Source organism: Haliotis rubra, unplaced genomic scaffold (genome assembly GCF_003918875.1).
Source record: "Haliotis rubra isolate DU_JTF1 unplaced genomic scaffold, ASM391887v1 Scf7, whole genome shotgun sequence".
NCBI lineage: Eukaryota > Metazoa > Mollusca > Gastropoda > Lepetellida > Haliotidae > Haliotis > Haliotis rubra.
The window spans coordinates 1,603,182-1,626,793 of record NW_025767412.1 but is presented as its reverse complement, the minus strand read 5'-3'; the positions used below and the strand labels follow the sequence as shown (position 1 = coordinate 1,626,793).

Sequence of the window (23,612 nt, the reverse complement as noted above, 5' to 3'; positions counted from 1 at the left end):
GTCCTATTTATGACACAGGTTTCGGACCACTTTTCCCAGAACATTCAGTTGATGTGCTGTGTTATTTTAAATATACACTGAGACAGAAACGAACCATCAACATGGAAAAGATACAGAAGAAATGTTTTGAATGCTGCCTTTTACATGAATAGACTGAAATTGAAATATTTTATACATCAGACATTTAGATACCCTCCCAGGTCATGCATTGAACTTACAGTCAGATCCTTGCTAGCAAAATATGTCTGTGGATTCCATGAGAACTATGATGACTTAGGGGCCTGCTTCTGTGTGTGTCATACATGATGTTTCTCAAACATATCCTGAATGAATTAAAAGCAGTGTCTGACCTACCAGCTAAGGAAGGAAGAGTAATTCAGATTTTACATTGGTGGTCTAAAAAGAAACAGTCTTATATAACTCAAATACGTAGTTTCACAGAAGATAGTATCGTTAAAAACCTGTGTGAGAACTGGTCAATTATTAATGAGTTGGAATGTGACAATTTCACTTCTCATTTCCTTCCTGGAAAAGTTGATGAAATGTTGGGAAACTGTTATAAAAGATACAACTTTGCAGTACTTAGACATAATGGATTTGACATTCTGGTGAACAGCAGACTTGATGGTCTTACCTTTGTTGGGAGACTTTACTGGTGGGTCAGTTCCATCTTATCTTCAGGAATTTATTCCAAGCAATACACATACTGGCTGGCCGTTGAGGCATTCAAGCATTTCACATGATATTCACTGATGTAATTGTCTGTTTAAATCAAAATGTAAGTTACAGTTTTAGATATGGCATCAATTTGCAATGACTCTGAGAAAACACTTGACTACATAAAAAGGAACATATTACTGGCTTCCTCACAAATATGTAGCATATGCAATGTTAATATGTTGAGTTTAGGTAGCTTCTGGGAAGGGCAGAGGCTTAGTCTTGGTACTTTCCTCATGATATTGTATCTGTTTTGCACTGATGTACCTGCCCACTAGGCTCTAAAATGCTTGATGTTTGTGAGACAACATTGTTCAATTGGTACAATTTTTCAGAGACTTAATGTCTCGTGCATTGTTAGATGAGCCAGTTATATGAGGGGGGTGTTGGCCATACTGTGGAGATGGATGACAGCAAATGGGGTAGAAAGAGAAAATACCACATGGGTTCCAGTCAGGGTATTCCTACCTATTGGTTTTTTGGTCTCATAGATAGAAGCACTAAAAATGTTCTTTTATTCAGTGTTGAGAACAGAACCACTGAAACATTACTACCCATAGTACTTGCCCATGTTAAAGTTCATAGATCATAACTGACGAATTCAAATCATATCCTTGCTTAAAGAGAAATGGTTATGAGCACCAAAATGTTTGCCACAAAAACAATTATATAGATCCTCATACTGGGGCTGACACCAATAACATTGAAGGGTTTTGGGGTAATGCCAAATCAAAGTTTAAATCCATGCATGGTGTATCCAAAGAGCCGCTTGGTGCGCATCTTGATGAACTTATGTTGGAACAACAAGAATGAGTGCATGGCAGATCTCATTAGGAAATACCACCCTTTTGACTAGTTTTTCTGTTTGGTGTTCATAACTTTACAGAAACAGTATTTACCAGTTGTTTGGTAAATACTTTCAGGTCTGTGTTGTGAAATTATTTCCATCACAGTTTTAATTAACTGTTGTGATTTTACCATTCCTTCTGAGTGGCATACAATTCCATTTCCCACAACATGATACAAATGATAAACTTGCATACAGACACACTTAATAAACTGAACCTGATGAAGTGTGTACTTGATACGACGTGTTCTTGATGAGGAACAAATTATAGTTTCATTTCCCTCAGCATGATTTAAGTGATAAGCCTGCATATGGATACACTTAATAAAATCAACCTGATGATGTGTCTAAGGAAATCAACAAGTGCAAATACATTCTTGGTCATTGTGGGGAAATTAAAGTTGTTTTAGTTGAATTTCATGCAGTTTCCGTTATATTATAAAAACAAAAGGGCATTCACAGAATACCATGATAAAAAAGCAAGTTTCTAAAATGTGGGCCCATTTTCTGTTCTTTGTTACACTGGACCATAATAAATGGGCCGACATTTTCAAAGACACTAGTTATTCAGAATACTATTTATGATTAAAGAAAGTACAAATAAAATGATGAGTTTCTAAAATGTGAGCCCACGTATTTTGGAATGACATTATTGCCACTGCATGCACGTGGTTCAATAATATATATGGATGGAAATAATGATGCTACAAAATACTTCCCAATATATAAACTTTTACAATATCTCATGTCACAGGTATTACTTCGTTCGGTAAGTTCAAACTTATCGTGTTGGCACAAGTGGAGCCAAAACAGCAAATACGAAACTAAAGCGCTTAACTTCTAATGCAGGAAACATGCTCAGAGTTACTTCCCTTCATCCAGCCATAATAATGTATCGCCGAAAAAGCTCTTTTAAATATGCTAAAACTAAGTGGTAAGAAACTATAGTCAAACGTTCAGATAAGGTATGAACATTTCCATACAAACACGGTCTGATAAGAGCAAAATGAACACATTCAAGCAAAATGTGCTTCACTGATATTTGACTGTTGAATGGAATGCAATTCCCTTTCCTCGAATGAAGCAATGATTATTCCTGTGCCAAACCAATAAAAAATCCTACTAATTATCACCCTGGAACGTGTGATAAATGCTCGACTCGTATTCTACCTAGAATCGAATCACCTTACCACAGATATCCAGTGTGGTTTTAGACACAAGAGGAGTACCATTGATCATATCGCAAGATTAGATTCTTTTATTCGCCATGGTTTTATAAAATAAAGTAGCATGTAGTTTCTATTTTCTTTTATTTAGAAAAAGCGTATGATCCTGCTTGGATCTTGAAAGATCTTCATGCGATTTTATTGTATGTTTTTCAGAAGATTGACAGTTATATGGTTAGAGTTGGATAAATGGGTGTTCCGCAAGGAGGTATTTCCGGTATCACAATAAGTAGTTTGGCAACAGTTTTACATGACATCATTAATGGCTCTCTTTATGCAGATGATTGTAACACGACATGTCGTGGTTCCAACATGAATGGCATTGAAAGACAATTGCAGTTTTCCAAAGCTAAATCATGTTGTGTACGTTTTTGTAACAAACGGAAAATACATATTAAAGACCCAAAGCTCTTCCTTAATACAGCCCCCATTAAATCGTTAGGAAGCCGTAGACGTAAGCATCCTTTCTTAGCTGAAATATTAAATCATCATCAAGACATATGGCTGGGCATAAGAGGTAACACCATAACTGACGCTGCAGCTAAGACTGCACTTAACAAGTCAGTTTCCATTCCAGTCCCCGTTACTGTCCTTAAACATGCAATCCGACAATATGTATCTGTTCAGACTTCAGAGGCAGCAATGTTGGAATCACCCAAGTGACAAATAAGCTTTGTTCCATTAAACCAAACATAGGTCAGAATCATTTAACAGGACTTACCCGGCAAGATGGAGTGTTAATACGGGGATGTACATGTATAGGACACAGCTAATATACACGTTCATATTCATTGAAAGGAGAAGATCCACATCAGTGCATCCCGTGCCACAGACGAATAAGTTTTAATCATATTTTACTTAAATGTGTGAATTTTGAACATACCAGACACCAATTTTATGATAATGTTCCTAACATATCAAAGCTTTTCAGAACAGTTTCGAAACATTTGATTTTAAGATATTTTTTACTTTTAAATGTGATATTTGACTGAATTTTGTGATTTTCAACCTCACTTTCATAGTCTAACATATTGTATAAAAATACATATCTCGCCCAAATAGCTGGACGATTGCTGATGCGGCGTAAAACAATGTTCTTTTATTCTTAAAATGCTTAAAGATGCATCGTCCCCTTTTACTAGTAGTAATGGTACAATATTTATGAAAACTGTCATCGACGGACAGAATAACATCTATCAATATATTACAGATTGGTTTATTCAAACTAATAGAATATTTAAAAACTGTCTATTTTGAAGCGATACCTTTTAGAAACGGGCAACATGTCACCAACCATTGAAGATAGATCACCTTACTACGGGCCGTAAGGATTTAAATTCCATATGAGTTTATATACCTACTATATAGTTGACGTCATTATTATTATATTAGAACACACAATATATAATATCAAACTCTCGAATAATTTCAGTTGCTTATATTATATATATATTGTATATATTGTCACTAACTGTAACGCCACACGCATGATGACGAGACCTGTGAAGATCCGGGTTAGAATTGATCTTCAGTAACCCATGCTTGTCGTAAGAGATGACTAACGGGATCTGGTGGTCAGGCTCGCTGACTTGGTTGACACATGTCATCGGTTCCTAATTGCGTAGATCGATGCTCATGTTGTTGATCACTGGATTGTCTGGTCCAGACTCGAATATTCACAGACCGCCGCCATATAGCTGGAATATTGCTGAGTGCGGCGTAATTCTAAACTCACTCACTCACTCACTCATGATGACTACACAGATACTACCGTTATGCGTCACCTATGGCGCCACTCAGTTTTCATTGTACACCTGAAGAGCCGTTGAAAGGCGGGAGATCTTGTGCAGATATTGGAGTTTGTGCAGATAAAGGAGTAATTATTGCTTACACACCTGCATAAATCACTTGTTTATATATGTATACTAGGCGTCATTAATAAAGGGTCAAATGAAATATAGCACACGTAAAGAAACGTTTTTCACAAATAATAGAACTAAGAGTGTCATGATAATATTTAATGTGTTGACAAACTTGGCACATCGTGACATACAGACAAAAGTTCAAACAGCATTAGCAAACATCAGTTGTCCAGAACAACCTCCAAAGTGGAAATGGCAAACATGAAGCACTCGGTCATTCAATATCTTGTGTACAGCCCTCGCGCGTCCAAGACACATGTGCACCTTGTTCACATACTCCTTATCAAGTTCATAAGTTAAAGCTTGAGGAATCACATTCATTTCCTCTACTAGAGCTCTGCGGAGTCATGGGAGATCCACTGGTGCTTGGTGACATGTGTAGACACGGCGACCGAGTTCCTCCCAGGAATGCTCAATAGGGTTGAGGTCTGGTAGCCACTCCATCCGCTCTACACCCTGCAGCCTAAGGAATTCCGTGACAATCCTGGTCCTATGAAGCCAAGTGTTGTCGTCTTGCAGTAAAGAGGGTCGACCATAAAAACCATGCATAGCTTATAGGATTGCTACTGCTATAGGGGCCAGAATCTCGTCCCGATAATGCTGTCATGTAAGATTACCGTCGCCTACAGCCGAGACCGGCTACCCTTAAACGTCGACGAACGGCGATCCTGGATAGCCTTACACTGTTCTGTCTGAAGAGCTGCTGCCTAAAGGAATCTGTTATGTTACGCAGTGTTAAGCATGTGCATATCATCTGGGACTGTTGTGACCTGGTCGACGTGCATATTTCACGGTCCCATTTGCTTCAAATCTCTGCCACAGTATACCAATAGCACTCTGACTCACATTAAAGCGCATAGCAACCTGCCGCAGAGTTTAACCAGAATCCAAAAGGCCTATAGTCTGACCCCTTTTAGCAAGTGTCAAAAACGTCTCATTTTAAGCTGCGATTTCAAACAGGTACCTGAACAGTGAACGACAGTGAAATAGCATCAATGCATGTGTATTGTCCTCCACTTTCCATGGAGAGAGCGACTTGCAGGTGCAAATCATTGACATTAAGTGGCAGGTGAATTTCCATATTGACAATTTGAACAAATGTGCCATTTGTAACAGAAAGTATCGGATGTTAAAGAACGTAATAATGACATTTCAACGGCTTGATGTAAGAAAGTGTTTAAACATTCAGTTGCATAAAGTTCAAACAAATACGAAGATTTTACAACTTTTAAGAACTAGTGTTACCAATAGCTTGACCTTTCAATTTTGTTAAGAAGGGAAACCAAATAGATTCTGAAAAGCAGTAAAAATAGTATGCGTGCATTAGTATTCCCAGGTCTTGCCACAGGCTCATTGTCTGCACTCCAAAACAACCAGCGAGGCACGCAGCTGTGCCATTTCGATCGCTCGTTGCCGTATCAATTCGCTTATAGTCACAACAATAACAGTGGGCGTGGTAGAAGGTATCACTACAAGGCAAAATGACATTGCATCCAATGGTTGGGGGCCTGTAACACTGTCCGTCGCTGATCCTAAATAAATATAAGAAAATGTACACGTTCACATATCAAAGAGAAAACGAGAACCTCTCTGTTGTTGTGTCCTCGGGTATTTGTTAAAGTAAATTCGTAAAGAACCGCAATTAACCATGAGATACATCATTCTAGCCGTGGTTGTCTTCATGGTATTGGTTGATCAAACCGAGGGCCTACGATGCGCTCCATGCAAATCTCGGAACTGTGCAAAGCCAACGGGATGCCGAAAAAGGCACTATGTTAAAGACCTTTGCGGGTGTTGTGATGTATGTCCCACTAAATTCGGACAACCTTGCTCTGGATTGAAACCAAGGTAAGTTCTTTATATGATTTACTGAAGTACAGGAAAAAAATATCAAGTAAAGAATATTAATTATCACCTGTTAACATTGCCTTTCTGGTATATATATATTATATGTATTATTTGTATTTCGTGACTGTTTAAGCTATGAATTATTAAAAACATAGACTACATAATATCTGTCAACAAAGGGCAGTACGTATAATAACGAACCAATAACAGACTAATTCTTAAAACTAGTATGTAACCATAATAAGATGTTACTATAGACAACAATACAATATAAATACCGGCTTTATGTCGGCAGCAACTGAAGGCGGATCGCCATATTGGAGACTATGTGCCTCCCAGTCATGGTTGGTTGGACTCGCTGTAGGGTCCAGGATTACCATTAACAGTATTACACCTGAAAAAGCTAACAGAATCCAGGTGGCCAACATAAGAACAACAAAATACAATCAGCATAAATATAACAAACAAAACAATTTTTTCCATAATCATAAACCCGTGAAGATCCGGGTTAGAATTGATCTTCAGTAACGCATTGCTTGTCGTAAGAGTCGACTAACGGGATCGGGTGGTCTGGGGTGGTCAGGCTCACTGACTTGGTTGACAAATGTCATCGTATCCCATTGCGTTGATAGATACTTCTGCCGTTGATCAGGGACTGTCTGGTCCAGACTCGATTATTTACAGGCCACCGCCATATAGCTGGAAGATTGCTGAGTGTAGCGTAAAACTAAAGTCACTCACTCACTCCTAGTAAAATATAAGCTTCTGTTCATGAATGAATATCGAACTGTATTTTCGCAATAAGGCTAGAATATCATGCCTTAGTTGTCTAACCCTTAACTAAAAGTAGTCATAGAGTGAAAGGCGTCTGTGGTACATTTTGATCGAATATCGTTCATAAAATTATTATGAAATTACACGATTTCGTACATTTGAAATTGTACATATAATTTTCTTTTAAACAGGTGCGCAAGGAATATGTGGTGTATCAAGATAGATGGGAATTCCGCCGAGGCCAAGAAAAATTTAGTCTGGCATGATCGATTCACCGGCGTATGTGGAAGAATTAGACTCCCCAGACAGTTTTGACCTGATGTTAAAGTAAGTCCTCAAATCATCTATGTTTCCATTTCTCTAACTTTTTTTCAACAATATCAAAGTAATATTATCATTCATACTTTCCTCAAATGAAACCACAAGCACGGGGAATAATCAATCTCGATTATCCGCCGCTAAGATTCCTTCGTCAAAGCACAGGGGCTTGTAAAAACTGCCATCAAGGTATATACTGTCACTGACGGGGTCTTAGTACTATATAAAAGGAAAGGGATATAAGGAGGTCAACACACCAAGTTCGTTTCACACAAACGACATGAACCAAAACATGTTGAACTGATGGCGCCTGTCAGCGCGCTAGTCGCCATTCTTTCGGAGACACTTACATCTTACTGTCATAATGAGTTCAACATGTTTTGGTGAATGTCGTTTGTTTATACCGTGAAATAAACAAGAAAATGGGTGAGTTACCGCTACAAATTCTAAGCAGGGATTTTTTCGAGCTTCCGAAGCCCTAGCTCCCAAAGTACTGCTTCGATTTTTGTGCTGTATGTCTCATGTTGTAGGTAAATCTATTGACTTGAAAAGTGTGCAACTTGAAATGGCATAAATACAGTGAGCATTGTTGAATTCGCCCTGAAACGAACTTGGTGTGTTGACCTCGTTACATCCTTTTCCTTTTATATAGTACTAAGACCCCGTCAGTGACAGTATATACCTTGATGGCAGTTTTTAGCGTTACAAGCCCCCGTGCGTCAAAGGTAAAAGTTAAGAAATTTATATGACTTCTTCATGAAAGTGACTTCTGCAAAACATTAGTGCCCGCCACTCAGAATTTGCTTAAATGGGTAAGAATTTATTTGTTGCTTAACACGCATCACAGAAGTACTCAAACAATTGGACGGCAACATCTTAAACATACAATTCCTTGTCAGCATCGAGGGCCATCTTATTTTATTGAAACAAGATAGATATGTTAATTTCGAATTACGTTTAGTACGGAAGTTATAGATTTTTAACTGCTGTGAGGATGAAATTGATTTGGGTTGTAATAACATCGCACTCAGCAATATGCCAGCTCTATGACGGCGATATGTACATGATCTAGTCTGAACCAAAGAGCTCGGTGATTGACATGTCCATCGATGTACGCAGTCGGGATATGATGACCTGCTTCGACGACGTCAGCGAGCCTGACCACCCCATGTAATGCCTTTAGTCTCCGCTTACGGCATGAAAACCGAAACTGTATGAAGGTGAGAAAATGTGTAACGTACTTTTTTGCATTGTTTCCAGGTTGAACCCAGGCCTTGAACAATATGAAAGACTCATCCTACAAAGTAAACAACATACTTTGTCATATGTATTGGACCAACTTATTCAGTAAACTCATTCTGAATCTCTCAAGATTGAATTTTGTCTTTCTTTCTATTTTTCATGGATCCATTTTTACATGTATTTACCAATACAGTTTCTCACGTTGGACTGTTGGCTTACATGAAACGACGACGCCAGACAGAAATCAGTCTTCAATATCTGCTGATACATAATTAAAGGGTATACAAAAGTGGTGAAGATCGTGTGAGCTGTGATTTAAAACTTTTTAAAGTCACATCAGCAGTATTTTAGCCATATCGTGACAATGGAAGCTATTTATTGATAAAAACAACTGTCAACGATATAAAAACCTGTCAACAAATGGCAGTAAAATAGCTGGATCACACAGATTTAGACTTAAAACTAGCAAGTAACCACAGAATGATATTTTCTAAACGACAGGATGTAAACGGGCTACAAGATCGCTAACAACTGAGGATCACGACACGAGAGACTATAGGGACTTTCAGTACTTTTGCTACCTACATGGACTTGAGCTGGATTTACACCATACCTCTAAATTTGATTGATTCTAAATTATGTTTAGGAAGCTGTTTGTTAATAATTCATGCAAAACACTCACCGGGTGTTGTGAAATATATATAATTTATTTCAGACGTTTTTGCTCAAAGATACGTCTCCGATATATATCGATAATCGATCGATTTTAGTTAACGATTATCGATTTGTATAATCCATATCAATGGAGGATAAGCAAATGTTAATGTGTATATCTTGAATGGCCAATACGACATCGGATTATGACCTCCTCAAATTTTGACTGACAGCACAAGTAGACATAACCAATAGTTGGTTGTATGTCATTGGTAATTGACACCAACGTGGGTGTCCCATTTCTTTTGCATTAGATCCCGGATTTAAAATCTAATGACAGGTTTCTAATCACTGTATGGGATATGAAGTGGTATCAGAGATTTGTTGAGTGCTGTTTTGGCTGCAGCATCAGCCATTGTGTTACTAGAGATTCCAACCAAGACACGACGATACGTATTGGCCAGTAGGAAGAACATGAAATAGTTCAATGATTCAAATTAAAAGTGGATGTTTAGAAAACATGTTTTAATATCCTGAAGACACGAGACAGAGTTTCTCGGTTACATTTAGACTGGTTATTTAAATGCATGAGTATGTTTTACGCCGCTTTTAGCAAGATTCCAGCAACATCACGGCGGATGACCAAAGGATTGGGCTCAACACAATGTACCCACATGGGAAATCGATCCAGGGTGTTCCAGGTTGCGAGGGAACGCTTTAACCAATTACATATTTCAGAGCCATTAGTATGACATTTGCCCGGGGTTGAAAATTTAGCTGTCATCAGGCCCCGATTTCTTGAAACAAACTTAAGTCTGAGTTTTGACTTAAGTTCAAATTTTTACTCAAATTTGAGAAAATGCATTTCCCAGAATGAACTGAATCGATATTAAACTCAAACAAAGTAGACAACTTGAGTTTGGTGAATAGAATACTTAAGTATTTTGGGCTTTTTATTAAAAAATGCAGCTGAGTTCAAAATTCAGCTGTTTCAAATTGTCAAACTCAGTTTGAAATTTGAGTAAGAACTTAAGTTTGTTTCGAGAAATCGGGGCCAGGTAATTTTGAATATATTGTTCCAGACCCAATGGCAACTGTGCCAACATCTTTGGTTCCATCCGTGAAGGTGGATTTGTGAGTATCACAAGTGTTCCTTAATTCATTGTATTATTGTTGGTAAATTAGTCGGTTTGATCAGACTTCTTTAGTTTAGCTAGTGAGAGGGCCACCTCTGGTTTTACTAACTGCCATAGTGGAGAAGAGACAAGCTGAGTTGGAACTATATATTCAAGATTGATGTTGCAGAAATATGTGATTGTATTCTTATTCCAAGTGGTGGAATAAATGATGAGTTTTTCGTGTGGAAACGAGTGTGAAAACGGATTGGTGCTCTATATATAGTTGGAGGAGGATTTTCTGGTCCCTTCTCCACTTTGAACTCAAAACTTTTGATGTATCCACCGGCTACAGCGGCTACAGGCATTTGTTTTTAATATATCCAGTGGCTTCAGGCATGTGTTTGTAATATATCCAGTGGCTTCAGGCATGTGTTTGTAATATATCCAGTGGCTTCAGGCATGTGTTTGTAATATATCCAGTGGCTTCAGGCATTTGTTTTTAATATATCCAGTGGCTTCAGGCATGTGTTTGTAATATATCCAGTGGCTTCAGGCATGTGGTTTTAATATATCCAGTGGCTTCAGGCATGTGGTTTTAATATATCCAGTGGCTTCAGGCATGTGTTTTGTAAATATTAATGTGTGGTTGAAGGGTCAAATGATGATCGAAAATACTGCCCAAGACCTTGGTTTCCTTTACCTATTTAATAGTCGTGCCATCTAAAATTAATTCTGGGTCTTTAGGCGTTTTATATTTTCGGCAAAATAGGACACAATTAGATTTTAATTTTGAAAATTTGAATCATATATTTTGAATTATTTACACATAATTGCCGTTGCCTTTCAGCAGAGTTTATGTTTGGGATACGACAAGTAACATTCATATCTTCCACAAACAGTAATTGATCGATTGGTTCATTTAAAACATAGAGCAACCGTTTATCATTAAACATAATACTGCCTTGTGGGACACCCTGATCATGATTGTAATTGTCAGAATGATTGGATTGAGTCCATCGCAGCCTTGAGTGAGTGAGTGGAGTGTGTTTGGATATATATTCACATCGCAATATATCAGCCATACTGTGGCTAAAACAAGTTATAAATTCATGATATATATAGTTAAATGATATAAACGTGTGAGTGAGTGAATTCAATTTTCAATATTACAGCCATATAGCGATGACAGAAGGTATTCATTTTAAATTTTACCATGGCTACGTGAAATGCTCAAATTTGATTGGTCAATCCATAAAATCAGACGGTATCAATTTAAACACAACAGACGTGATGGAAAGGCTAATGAAACATTTATTAAAACTCGAAAAATACAATTATATATGATTTCTCCTCCACAACTGTTAGGGAACCTCACTATCATAATTATTACCGTCTATTAAAACATATTCAAACTCAATTACAATACACAGCCCCAAACATAAACAAACAATCATATTCCGCCATGAGTCCAATTGGAATTCCCTGGAACCTACAGACACAAGAGCCTTCTAACAGAATCTGTATGAGTTGGATGCTTCTTTGTATCAGAAATGGCTGCAGTTGCACCTTCAGAGCTGATCCGACGTCAGGGTGGATGAAGGGCAATCTGGAGGCCGTCATGCGGACAAAAGGTTTTACCCGCGTTTTATGACCTCGAAAACCGTTAACAACACATTTTTAATCCAGATGTGTTTCTTTTAAGAAATATATGATTGGTACTGTTGTTTATCGTACAATGAAACACTGTAGGGAGAATTAACTGTGTGTTTTTGTGTGTTTTCTCTCTGCAGTGTTTTAGTGCACGATAAACAACGCCCTTACCCCCAAACACTTCCTCGTTTATTTTATAATTTATAATAGAATGAACTTTTTTGTTACTGCTGAACTGCTGAATATGATTATCCGATCGCTGTATGAGAAGAACATCAGGACCTTATGGCTCAGGAGTTCAATTTAAGCTTCTGGTATTTCGATGATCCGATATCAATCAGCAACTTTCAACCATTCCCTTCTGTTTATGTACTCATATAAGGAAGAAAGACGGTCTCTTGTGAGTCTGGCCTCCACTAAACACAGATGACAGAAACAAAGACCAGACAGATGAACTCACCAATATTTTATTTTCATTGCATTATAATACAGAAGTGGGGTGTTCAGGTGGTGAGCTGAAATGTGGTCTAAGATCTGGATCCAACCTGGAAACAAATCAAATAGATATAAGCATTTAGTCTACAAAAAAGCAAGATAATAGTATGTATTAAGTTTACAAAAATGCAAGAGAATAGTGTGTATCTTGATATTGTTTGACACAATTAGAGATACCGAATGTTACATCCACTTACTCAGTTATACAGATCAAACTCTTATTCTTCCACAAACACCCTGGAAGGTATCGGGCAAGACTATACTTCTCCTGGCCTCGGCAGTATCACCCTGTATCCTTATGCACCACAGGTTCCTCACACACCTGTTACAAAGATATTGATGAGATTAAATGACATTACTATAATGAACGGATTAATTGAACCAGTTGTTAATGTCACATTAATGCCTAACATATTTATGTACGTGTATATATTAGTTCAAATGTGACCCAAAGGGAAACAATTGTATGTTTGAGAATATATATCGACGATTCCCTTCCTTGCTCACCTGTTCAAGGGACATATAATTATTTGTCTTGATTAAATGTGCAATTCGCTCGAGTGACAATAGCGAAAAGCCACATACGTTCCTATGTAAATTGGTGTCTCAAACAAAACCACAGCTCGGACATGACGATAAACATATCGCTTGTGATTATTTGAACAAAAAAGAGTTGAAAGATGATGGTGTACTGTGATCTCCCGGAATCATGAAACAGTTCATTACATTTAAAAATGTTAAACGCAAACCACATTATATGAAACTTAAGATAATAACAGTAGAATATCTGCAGGTAGAGTTTGCGTTCTTATGAAAAAATATGATGTTTACTATGCAGCGAAGTTCAGCAAAGTTATCCTCAGTTAAGTCATTACAATACGGAGGTCCTCTTTTATATCGTAATACTAGTATTTTATACTTAGGCCCGGGTGAATTTGACCGGGGTGAATCGGACCCAGAGGTATAACGCAGTTTGCTCTTTCCACGACGTTTTCAAATGGCATCATACAACACATGGCCAAAAGTTTGTTATTCAGCGTAACAATATGCAAGGCCTTAGTAAAGTTTCTAAACAGATTTCTGGGAGGTATGTTGAGGATTTGTCTAAATTTGAGCAAATGTGTCAAAATATTCAATGCAATTCCTTTTTAGAATCGTACCACATTTCCCATGATTATTGAGGTACATACGCACTTCTTTGCATGAACTTTTGATGGGTGCACTCGATGGTGTTTTCAGTGCCACACAATCATTGTTTGAGAGTGACACATTAACACCTGTTCATGATAAAGGATAGATAGGTACCTAAACCATTTCTTGTTACATATGTGAAGGACTTACTTTGGTGTCATTCCAGAGCAAGGGTGTCCGAATCTAGTTCCACAAACATCGCAGCATCCACATGCATCTTTCACGAAGTTTCGTCTTCCGCACCCCTTAGGCTTCTCACATGTGGTCTGAGAACAGGGAGGACAGGTTTGACCAACGGCCTGGTTCACCAGCACCACAAGGACAACCACAACCAACAAGATGTATCTCATAGCTGTTGATATTTCTTAGGGTGAATACTCTAAACTTTGAAGGAAACAATATCTTATATACTCTTTTCGATATGGTTGTGGGTGATCGCCATTGGACATTACTTTTTTATGACCATTGATACGCTTGGCTTTATCATCCTCCTAATCAATGTTTTGATTACAGGTGGTACCCTAACCACGCCCAGAGATTTAAACTGATCTCCTTCTCATCAATATTTTCAGCATCTTTGTGTCAATATATACAGCTGGAAAAAGGTAACCCCTCACCCACCCACCCTCTTTCCATATTTTTAGTGAAACGGGTATTGGATAAAAATTAAATGAGCGAGAATAAACAACAGTGAGCTGAAAAGAAAAACAACAAACAGAATATGACATCACCGCCGTGGGTAAGATTTCAAAGTGGAAATGTATTGGAATATATTATATTTTTCACATGTGAGAGAAATTGGATTTTTTTAATGAGTTACTTTCATTGTTTGAAAATATGCACTCATTTTTCTCATATTGAAATTGGAACAATACAGGTGTTGAGATGTTACGCCATTATGAGGCCATAGGTTACCCCTCGTCGAGTATGGTGTAATTGGTGCCAATTGATTTAGACTAGTATCCGTTCCAGTCCCAAAGCAAAAACTACTTCTACTTTTTCCCACTATCGGTTTGGAAAAATACGAATGGTGCATTATAATTGAAGCTAGGAGCAGCTGGATAGATCGATCGAGTGTTGTTTCATTCCATTATCAATACAAAACTTGCATAACACTGCTGACGTTCGTATGAATTCACGATCGGCAAGCGACCTTTCGTAAAATGGCATGTTCAACAACACAAGCGCATTTCAAACAAACGAAACTGTCGTAAACGATGCGAACTACCAGGACCGTTCTCATCGTGCATGAACCGTTGTAGGCCATGAATGAACCAAGATCTTACATTTTAAACGTCCGAGACATCACAGGATCTTGGACAGGGGCTGCTGAAGAGGAGCTGGACAAACTCCCTCAAAAAGGCCATTGAGAGACTGAATGAATAGTTGACAAATAAGGCATTATTACACACTACTGATCCAAAGATTTGATATTTCCAATAGTACCCTTCAACATACTGACACATTGTTGGTAGCCACAGCATGTGAAGTCACACTTGCCCGTTGTCTTATGGGCTCCCAATTCGTCCTTTATTACAATCGAACTTTAACTACAAACTGATATCTCTTGTATGTAAGACTATAGGAAGTATTAGTGCATGGCATTAGTTAATTTCTGACAAGCTTCGTTGTAATGACACAGGTCAGTGGAATAGTGTGAAATGAGGCATATACATTGTATAATTAAAACTGCTGTTGACACGCCACCTCATCATATCGGGCACCCCTCATTGCTCGGGTACAGCAATAAAGTACAGGTTAAGACATTCAAAAAATCTTGGCGAGCTACATTCTCTGTTCCCTGTGCCCACAACCATCTGCCACCCCCTAAATCACGCCAGATTATATATTTTTCGATATATGCCCCATTATCTTTACAACAACTGGTTCTGGACTAATACGTTTTATACTTTCTATTAGTTTCATTGACATTGTCAAAAATAATGTCATCTGGTTAATACATTAGGGCGTCCGAACATACCAGCTGTCGGCCACTAATCCCATCAGAGCGAAAGATTAACGAACGGTCAGTCTCGATACAGTGAGTGAGTGAGTTTAGTTTTACGCCTCACTCAGCAATATTGCAGCTATATGGCGGCGGTCTGTAAATAATCGAGTCTGGACCAGACAATCCAGTGATCAACAGCATGTGCCTCGATCTACGCAATTGGGAACCGATCACATGTGTCAACCAAGTCAGCGAGCCTCACCACCCGATCCCGTTAGTTGCCTCTTACGACAAGCATGGGTTACTGAAGATCAATATTCTAACCCGGACCTTCACGGGTACTCGATACAGATTACATTGGGTGTAAAAAGTATATGTACCATAAACACCTTTCGTTAAAAGATAGTAAAGTCACCGAATTGGTTAAAATCCAGCATGTTATCATAAAATGTATCACAACATAGAAACGGGCTGCAGATTGCCAGCAACTGAAGGTAGATCTACATGTTAGGGAGCAGGGGACGTACAGTGTGTTTGCTACCTGCATGGACCACACCTGGATTTACACCCTTCAGGTGTTGGTGGTTATTCGGAAATTTAGCCAAACATTGAAAGCACAAATATTCTACGAATGAAACGATGGTAAATATAGAAAATAGTTTGAATATAATGGGACTTGCGCACCTTCACTTTGTTCATCAAAATTTATGATTTGTGATGATTAAACATGAGAATGAACGATATTAAACTTTTTGTTTTTATTATTTTGACAATATAACATTTATCCCAATGTGATGGAAAAATCAGTGTAGTCAAGCAGGGCATGTTTGGCCGTGAATCATTCATTACAAGGGATTCAAAACGGAGGATCATCACCTTGGATCATATCTCGCATGGCCAATATAAGTGGCCGGTCGCATGAGGACGTCTTCATATATAGACTGACAACCAAGGTTGGTAACCAGTGCTTGGTTTAATTTCAAGTAAGTTGTTTACACCCACTTGGTGTGCTTAAACTCTTTGCATTAGATACTGTATCTAACATCTATTGACAGGTTTAAAATAACTGTATGGGATGAGAAGTGGCGTCACAGATTTGTCGAGGGCTGTTTTTGCGACAGAAGCAGCCCTTGAGATGCCTATGATACCAACAGGACTGGACAATCAACAAAAAACGATGCGGGGATGGGCCATAAATGATGTCGAGTAAAACTAGATGTTGACACAAATTATTATCGATTGCCAGAAGACTGGAGATTAAGTGTCTGAAAAGATAATGAATTCATTGTGTTTGGAATGTTTACATATATTTTGCAGAGCTGTCAAAATGGCCCTTGATGCGGCTGTAGAAACTGAAGAGTTATTTGATAATCCAGTTGATACAAATCGAATGAAAGTTCCGCAGACAACAATGTCGTTGAATCCATCTGTAAATACAAATTTGAAGATATTACAATTACGTCTTATCAGATTTTATTCTTCATGGCATTGTAATTAATTTCTTACCGATTTCTTTTATTTAGATAAGGTAAGGTTTCCTTGTGGTTTTACCAAAGGCGAAAGCAGGTGGAGAAGGAGACATAATTACGAGCTCAAAGTGAGCAGCAGGAAAGAAAGGTTTAATTCTCCTAAGGATGATTATGCTCAATTATAAGCAAGGTTACACAAGGACGTTGTATAATAAATGGATATTTCCCGTGGGCCATAGTCCATCCAGAGCATGCTCAAAGCGCTACATATATAAAGAGTTCTTAGAGTTTGTGAGGAAATTAAGACAGTTCGTCCAATATGACCATTAGAATAGAAGGATGAAGCATTTTTTATGGGAATGGGAAGACTGTTCCACAGGGTTGATGCTGCAAATCTGAATGATCTATGGCCAAAGTGTTTGAGATGAACTTGGGGAACTGATAGAAGATCTTGATTCTGAGAGCGGAGATTTAGAGGTTGTCCTTTGGCCGTAACACAAAGCCTATCAATGGGAAAAGTTCGGGAAGATCCAAGACAAAGTCTAAGACTTTGATGGTGTACGGGATCTAATGATTTAAGATTGAGTGAGTGAGTTAATATTTAACGTCACATCGGCAATATCTCAGCCATATCGTGACGAAAACAATTTATAAAATATATATTGTAGAGAAAACATTTTGAAGATTAAAACCTGTCGACGATTGACAGTAAAAATACTAGAGAATCACAGATATGAATAAAACTAGTGAGCAAAGCTAAAACATTTCAATTATAGAGGACAATACAGTATAAAACAAGGGCTATAGATCGCCAACAACTGAAGGTAGATCACCATACTAGGAACCATGGGGACTTACATTACTTTTTGCTACCTGCATGGACCCTAGCTGGATTTACACCATCCCTTCAGCCGCTGGCGATCGTAGGAAAATGTAGCCGGCAGTTAAAAGAACACAGATACTACGTTTAAAATATGGTAAATTTACATTTTACTTTGAAAGTTTTGGTACTCATGTACGATTTAAGATTGCTTTAGCAGACTCCACTGTAGACGATAGGAGCATATTCGAGTTCTGTATAAGTTAAGGAGGGTCGACTAGTCCCTTTCCCACATGGAGTTAGAAACAAAGTAAATTTCAGTAAATCAAGGGACTTCCGGCGTTTGGCGTTCAGAAATTAAATATGTACTAAAACAGTAAGATGCTGGTCAAACATTATTCTCAACAATTAAACTGCCTGTTGAACTTTAATTGGAGTGCCTGGAGATGTTATTCTGGGTCCCTATGCTGTCTATTCTTCCGACAGAAATGAATGCAATTAGATTTAGTTTAAACTTCAACAATACCTTCTGACAATCATTAAGTTTATTAAGATAGTTGTGACTGTCTCTCCATCGTGTGCATATTTCTACCTCGACATTATTCATTTAAAACTTTAGATAAGCTGTTTGTTTTGATGCCGAACAACGTTACCGATAATATACTACCTTATGACACACCTTGGTCCTGATCGTACTTAGAAACCTTCTGCAACTCACACGTAGCTGGAACTGCCGATCTGTTAACAACTAAGATGTCATCAAGACCTTTTAACATTCCATACTTCTAGATTGTATCATACGGTTTTACTAAATCGAAAAATATCGACACAGCATGTTGTTTATTTATCATAGCATTCTTAACGAAAGTTTCCAATGTAACTAAATGGTCTATTGTACTAAAACCACATTGAATATGTGTAATAATATTATTTGTTTCTAAGTAACATCTTAACCATTATTGACCATTCTCTCCATGGTCAAACAAACACAGCTAGTAAGCTATATTGGCCTGAATTAAAAGTATCGGCATGATCGCGGCCAGGTTTTGGAACTGGACTCACAATAAGGGAAATTACCCGTTGTCCAATGCTTCAGCAACTGATAATGAATATATTACATGCAACAGTATCATAAGATTGCAAATAGAAAAGCCTTCGGTATAATGCTCACCATTTTTAGAATCAAAATGAATTTTCTTAACTGCATTTAACAGGATGTATTCCTGTTGGAGTATAAAGTCCGATTTTGTTACGAATAGTAAGAGTAAGGGTCACTGTTGGTTGGACCAATTGACACGGAGGCGTTGACAAAAGCCTGCATAGATATACATTATCCAGTTCGACGTTTGCAGCTGTAATGTGGGGTCTTATCCGAATCCCCAGAGGTGGAATTCGTTACAGTTTATTCTGAAACATTTCGTCATACAGTGGATGGAAAACTGCATCATAAGCAGAATTTGATGAATTTGAACGAAATTTTTCTATCTACTGAAGAGATAACTTAACGTGGCGTTGTTGAAGAGAAGGCACATCTGCTTCAACAATAAAGGCTGTTAATCGGAGATGTCTCAAAGGCACCAAGGCACAATCTAAAGCCTTGATGGTGCATTAAATATACTCATGCCAATAATGGTTGTCACCTCCTTCAATTTTTTTTATTGGAGAGGGGCTGTGGGATGGGGGTGTGGGGTTGGGGTGGAGAGGGGGGGTGACAATCATTATTGGCATGAGTATATATTTGTTCCAAAGTGTATGTTTAAATGTATGTAAGTGTGGAAGCATAATGTGATTGGCAGTATAGTGTGGGTTTATATCACCTCGAAAACCTTAAGGTCGACTGTCGAATATAAAATGAAGTGCTGAACTGCTGAATAGGAATATCTGCACGGAGAAGGAGAAGAAAAACAAGACCACATGTTCCAGGAGTTCAATTTGAGCGTCAGGTTTCTCGATGATCCGATACTAATAAGTACTTTTCATCCATTCCTCTACTTATGTTCTCATGTACGGAAGAAAGACGGTCTCTTGTGAGTCTGGCCTCCACTATACACAGATGACATAAACAAAGACCAGACAGATGAACCCACCAATATTTTATTTTCATTGCATTATAAATACAGTAGAAAGGTGTTCAGGTGGTGAGCTGAAAGGCGGTCTAAGATCTGGATCCAACCTGGAAACAAATCAAATATATAAGCATTTAGTTTACAAAAAAAGCAAGAGAATAGTACTATGTATCTTGATATAGTGTGACATAATTTGTGATACCGAATACTACATCCACTTACTTAATTAAACAGATCAGACTCTTATTCTTCCACAAACACCCTGGAAGGTATCGGGCAAGACTATACTTCTCCTGGCCTCGGCAATATCATTCTGTATCCTTATGCACCACAAGTCCCTCACACACCTGTTACAAAGAAATTAATGAGATTAAATGACATTACTATAATGGACCCATAAATTGAACCAGTTGTTAATGTCACATTAATGCTTAACATATTTATGTATATATTAGTTCAAATGTGACCAAATGGAAACAATCGTATGTTTGAGAATATAGATCGACGATCGAAGTTCAGCGAAGTTATCCTCAGTTGAGACATTACACTGCGGACTTTCTCTTTTATATGATAATTTATGCATAGGCCCGGGTGAATTTGACCGGGGAGAATCGGACCCAGAGGTATAACGCAGTTTGCTCTTTCCACGACGTTTTCAAAGAGCATCATACAAACATGGCCAAAAGTTTGTTAATCAGCGTAACAATATGCAAGGCCTTAGTAAAGCTTCTAAACAGATTTCTAGGAGGTATGTTGAGGAGTGAGTGAGTTAATATTTAGCGTCACATTGGCAATATTGTAGCCATATCGTGACGAGAACAATTTAATTTATATCAATATTAAAATAAATAAATTTAGAAGGCAAAATCCTGTCATCGAAGGACAGTAAAAATACTAGATTATCACACCTCTTAATTTAAAACTAATACGCTATCATAAAAGTATATCACTATAAACAACAGTACAATATAAAAACGGGCTATAGATCACCAGCAACTGAAGGCTGATCACCATGCTAAGAACCATGGGGACTTAAAGTACCTTTGCTACCTGCACGCACCCTAGCTGGATTTATACCATCCCTTTAGCCGCTGGCGATTGTAGGAAAGTTAAGCTATAATTTAAAATCACACAAATGCTAGGTTTAAACATTCTGGTACTTTGAAGGTTTTGGGACTTACGTATCCTCGCAGGAGGACAATAATTTTACAGTACTTTAAGCCCCTTTAAGGATGCAGCCACTAACAATCTCAGTTGATAATCTCAAATACCATTAATAAAACATGAATCTTTTTACAAAACATATTTCAATACTTGTGCAACAATTCTATTTCTTTTAAAAACTCAATAATTACATGATAAATATGTTGAGGATATTTCCAAATTTGACCAATTGTATCAAAATGTTCAATGCAATTCCTTATTTAGAATCGTGCCATATTTCGATTATTGAGGTACATACGCAGTTCTTTGCGTGAGCTTTTGATAGGTGCACCCCATTTTGCAAGGATACTTGTTCATAGTAAAGGATAGATAGTTACCTAAACCATTTCTTGTCACATATGTGAAGGACTTACTTTGGTGTCATTTCTGAACAAGGGTGCCCGAATCTAGTTCCACAAACATAGCAGCATCCACATGCGTCTTTCACGAGGTTTCGTCTTCTGCACCCCTTAGGCTTCTCACATGTAGCCTGAGAACAGGGAGGACAGGTTTGACCAACGGCCTGGTTCACCAGCACCACAAGGACAACCACAACCAACAAGATGTACCTCATAGCTGTTAATGTTTTTGAGGATAAATAATCTCAGTTGTTTTTCTGAAAACAGATTAAACTTTAAAGAAAACAATATCTTATATACACTTTTCGATATGGTTGTGGGTGATCGCCATTGGACGTTGCTTCTTAATGACCACTGATAGGCTTGGCCGTATCACCCGCCCAATCAGTGTGTAAACTAGTTATTGCATGTGGTATCCACGCCCGGACATTTAAAATGATCCCTTCATCAATATTTTCAGCATCTTCTGTGTCAATATATACAGCTGTAAAAAGGGTAAAGCACCCCTATATATTTTCAGTGAAACGTGTATTGGAATGAAACAAAAAACAATATCAAGAACATCAGCATTAATAACAAAAGTGATCTGAAAAAAGACTCCTAGGAGAATATGAAATCACCATCTCGGGTATATTTTTTAAAGGGAGTGAGTGAGTCAGTGAGTTAGTTTTACGCCGCACTCAGCAATATTCCAGCTATATGGCGGCGGTCTGTGAATAATCGAGTCTGGACCAGACAATCCAGTGATCAACAACATGTGCATCGATCTACGCAATTGGGAACCGATGACATGTGTCAACCAAGTCAGTGAGCCTCACCACCCGATCCCGTTAGTTGCCTCTTACGACAAGCATGGGTTACTGGAGATGAATATTCTAACCCGGACCTTCACGGGTCCTTTTTTAAAGGGGAGGTGTATTCAACTAAATCACGTGTTTCTCATTTAAAACAAATCGGTATTTTAGAATGAACTATCTTCAATTTTCTCACATTGAAATTGGAACAATACAGGTAGTGAGATGTAATGACATTATGAGGCCTTAGGTCTCTCAGCCAAGAGTAACCCCTCTTAGAGTATGACGGAATTAATAAACATTGATTTCGCCTGGTCTCTATTAAAGTCCCAAAGCAAAAAGATACTCATAGTGAAATTAATCGCATAAAAATGAAGTATGTAAAAATACGAATAACGCATTTTAGTTCAAGCTACGAGCTTGATTGGTCGAGTGTAGTTTCATTCCTATACCTATACCTCTCCAAACAAAGCGTCTTAGAGCAGCTGAGCTGGATATTGGCGCTATACAAATATTAGCATAATAATACTTCTTTCTCAATAAAATACCTATTTTGGATAACAATGTTGACGTATAACATCACTAAATGTATCAACTCATTGAAATACATCGTATTTCCCTAATTCTTGGTGTGATACTCTTTCCAAGAATATTATTAAATTAATTAGCAAGTGTATGCAACGAGCATGAAAATATGAGCAAATGATACACAGCGTAAATTCTGACCTTTACTTTGTTTACATTTCAAACACGTTTTCAAAGCACAGCGTTCATTTCACACTTGATATACTGGTATTTTGCTTGCGTTCACAGACACACTTGGTATTTTGTACATGGACCATTTGTCATATAGTTGGAATATTTCGGCGTTAATCAACCAATAACTCAAGCTATTTTATTGTAAAATGTATGAGGAATTCACGGATTCATGTCCGTGTATCATGAAATATG

At 37.9% G+C, this 23,612-nt stretch overlaps 2 long non-coding RNA genes across 3 annotated transcripts; one reads left to right on the top strand and one right to left on the bottom strand.

The window, feature by feature from the left end:
• Positions 1–6,309: 6,309 nt before the first annotated feature.
• On the top strand, positions 6,310–9,023 carry LOC124258694. The gene is made up of 3 exons (XR_006893653.1): positions 6,310–6,560; positions 7,526–7,661; positions 8,913–9,023. It is a non-coding gene; the product is annotated as an uncharacterized LOC124258694 (long non-coding RNA).
• A 3,744-nt stretch (positions 9,024–12,767) lies between these two features.
• LOC124258675 lies at positions 12,768–14,307 on the bottom strand. Of its 2 annotated transcripts, none has more exons than XR_006893644.1 (3): positions 14,153–14,307; positions 13,009–13,133; positions 12,768–12,861 (listed from the first exon to the last, which is right to left on the bottom strand). It is a non-coding gene; the product is annotated as an uncharacterized LOC124258675 (long non-coding RNA). The 2 variants fall into 2 exon arrangements; XR_006893645.1 differs by lacking the exon at positions 14,153–14,307 and adding an exon at positions 13,972–14,050.
• Between the last annotated feature and the right edge of the window lie 9,305 nt (positions 14,308–23,612).